Source organism: Neophocaena asiaeorientalis, unplaced genomic scaffold, assembly GCF_003031525.2.
Source record: "Neophocaena asiaeorientalis asiaeorientalis breed wild unplaced genomic scaffold, Neophocaena_asiaeorientalis_V1.1 scaffold233, whole genome shotgun sequence".
Taxonomy (NCBI): domain Eukaryota; kingdom Metazoa; phylum Chordata; class Mammalia; order Artiodactyla; family Phocoenidae; genus Neophocaena; species Neophocaena asiaeorientalis.
In genome coordinates, this window is record NW_020171811.1 from 804,646 (window position 1) to 807,741 (window position 3,096).

Consider the following 3,096-nt stretch of genomic DNA (forward strand, 5'->3'; position numbering starts at 1 on the left):
CAACTTGTCTACTATAACCTACCCAGCTCTGGACTCCCTCCAACCTGCGGTTGTATCCCACAGGGTCCCAGTGGCTGCGCTTATTTAATATTGCCTGAGCAATAACCTCACCCCACTCTTCACTCTGTTGATCTTGTATTCAGCGAATTGTGTCATAGCTCCAAATCTCTTGGAACAAAGAAACTGTCTACACTTAGTCCTCTTGACAGCTATCTGCTATATGATGGGGTTTCCAGGAACCCATGTGACTTCACAGTCACCTCAGGGGGTCTCCTTGGCTCAGGGGGCTGGTGTCAAGCTGAAGCAGAAGGTATAGATGCCCATGGGGTACTGGCAGATGGTGAGGGGAGGTTAGGCCGAGCACTACCAGCTGGGGCCATGTCCCTCTTGCCTGCCCAGCACCTTTGCCCTGTTTCCTGCGAGCAAATCTCCTCTTGGTGGTGGTGAACCCATCCATGTGGTTCAGTCAGCTGACCAGCCCCCCACCTCCACCCAGAGCACCCAATTTCTCCAACGCCACAGTGACTGCGATAAATTTGGACCTGTGACCCAGGTCAAGCCAAACCTCTTGAAATTTGGGTTCTCAGATAGGCTTTCTCCCTGCACTGAGCTAAAAGAATGTGAGTCTTGCTTACCACTGGAGAGAAAATATCTACCAGGTGGAGGCGCGGGCCTTCCCATACCACACCATTTGAACCTTGCGTCCAGCCCTGCCTGGAGCCTGGATTTCACTTCCATGAGCTAATCAAGTCCCATGTTTGCTTAAGCTACATAGGATGTGGTTCTTTACCTGAAAGCCTCCCTACTAGTAAACACCTAATCTCATCCCCTCCCCAGTTTCTGCCTAACTTATTTAGATGACTATCTTCCTTCCTTTTGTGGTCTTTGCCTAAAATTCTCCATATCTTCCCCTCCAGCCCTTTAAACTCAGGTCAGAATCTAACTATTAAAGGGACACTTCCTATATTAACACATACTCACCAAAGCCTTGCAGCCTTTGATGTATGCCTACATGAAAATATTCCATCCCATAATCATATCCTAAGTGCTATTCCATAAGACCCATTCTTGCTCTATCATTGTTCTTTAACCAAGAGGTTTTAATTGGTGGAAAAAAAGAGAAGATTCTCATTTTAAAGTGTCCTAGCTTTTGAAAATGAACCCCCATGGTGAAATACAGTGAGGATCCAAGCTGTGTGCATGTGTTTTTTTAATAAGCGCTAGCGTTTGAAAGCTTATTGTATGCCAGGCAGTGTGCTGAACGCCTTACATGAATTTCTCATTAATCCTTACAGAAACCTTATGTGCTGTACTTTTTCTCTCCTATTTTAAAGAAGGGGTATTAACGCTTCAAGAGGTTAAATAATCTGCTCAAGGTCACCCAGCTGGTAGGCTGAAGTCTTTGCACTGAATCCACAGACCCTTCTTACCATCCCTAACCCCCTAACCCACACACCAGGGAGCAGTCATTTGCCTTCTTGGAAAGCCCCAATGAGGCTTCCACTGGAGTTGCTTTGCACAAGTAACTCAGTGCTAGCAGGTCAGCGTTTTAACTGAGTTAACGTAAAGCTCTTCTACTGTGACCTACCCACCACTGGACCTCCTCCAACCCACAGCCAGATCCCAGGGGATCTCAGTGGCTAGGATCATTTAATATTGCCGGAGCAGCATTAAATTATTCATTTTATCAATAGTATTAATATCCATTTTTAGACTTAAATAAAATATGCTTGGTTATTTTGCTTCCTGGTCCACAGCAATTCTAAAGGAATGAAAACCTAGAAGTAACTGTGAGGTGAAGGCCGAGCCCAGAAAACAGTGAGAGCTGACTGGGGGAGTTAGAAGGAGCCTGAAAAGCTATTAAAGGAGCCACGGGAACTCTAGATGTGTCCAGCGCCACCCTTCCCACGGCTCTTCATTGCCTGATTCACAGCCAGCCCTCAGAGCAAGGAGCCCACCTTCCATGGACCCTGAAGGGCACCATCATCACATGAAGTGGGTCCTCCAGTGCACTGGGGGCAGCGTACAGCCCTGCAGCGTTGGCAAACGTGTGAATCTACTAAAAAGCTTATGTGGGGATTAAGTAGATATTCTTTTTTATGAATATGCAATCATCAAACTGTCCTTAAAAATATCTCAGTTCATCTTGGCTCTTCCCTAGGTGGTGGTTTTGAAGCCAGGAATCACATCTAATATATCTACCTTCATAATGCGTCATATAGTGCTTAATGCCCAAATGTCTTTATTACATAGATAATGAGTTCTGTTTCTTTCTGTGATGAGCCAATTGTACATCCTTATTATAAACACTGTCCAATTTATAAATGTTTTATTTTAGATATCATTCCAGAGAAATCATCCCCTGGAACTTAAATGTTTAACTTAGAGAAGGGCACCTCAAAAAAAAAAGAAGCGCACCTCAAAAAAAGAAAGAAGGGCACCTCAGTCCCTTCATCAGCACCCATATTTTTTTATTTGCCCACAGATCCAAGAAGACTAGAACAAGAATAAGAAGAGTAGGGAAAGTATTTTAGAAACTGGGACAGGTAGTGAGAAAAAGTAGAGGAGAGAGAAAATCTGTATCAAATGTAAGCATAAATGGTTATCTCAGGAAAGAAGGAAATCTCTCCCCACACACCCCTTACTTCCATCTCTACTCTACAGATATTTTAAAAAACATGATATTTTTGTGTCAAACTTTGTAGAACTCTGGTAGCCAGCCTCCAAGGTGACATCAGTGACTCTTGCCTGGTGGTATTCACACTCTTGTGTAGTGTGTAGTGTGTGTGTGCGTGTGTGTGTATTGAGGAGGTGGGTGGGTGATGCATATGTGCTTATATATGCATGATTGGAGGGGAAAGATCAGGGTTTAAAAGTTTAAAAGCATATTCATGAAAGAAAATTAAAACATAGGTAGAAGAAAATTACTTGAAGTCCAGGCCCTCACAGAACAGGAATTCACATTGTTGTTTACTTCCCTTGCCTCTTTTTGCCTACCCAGGCTTGCTTGTTTGTACAGCACCAGGAGTTCTTGACAATGACAAAGGATGAATCAATGTTCAAGCCTAGCCTTGACAATCCTAGCAAAGGATTTGC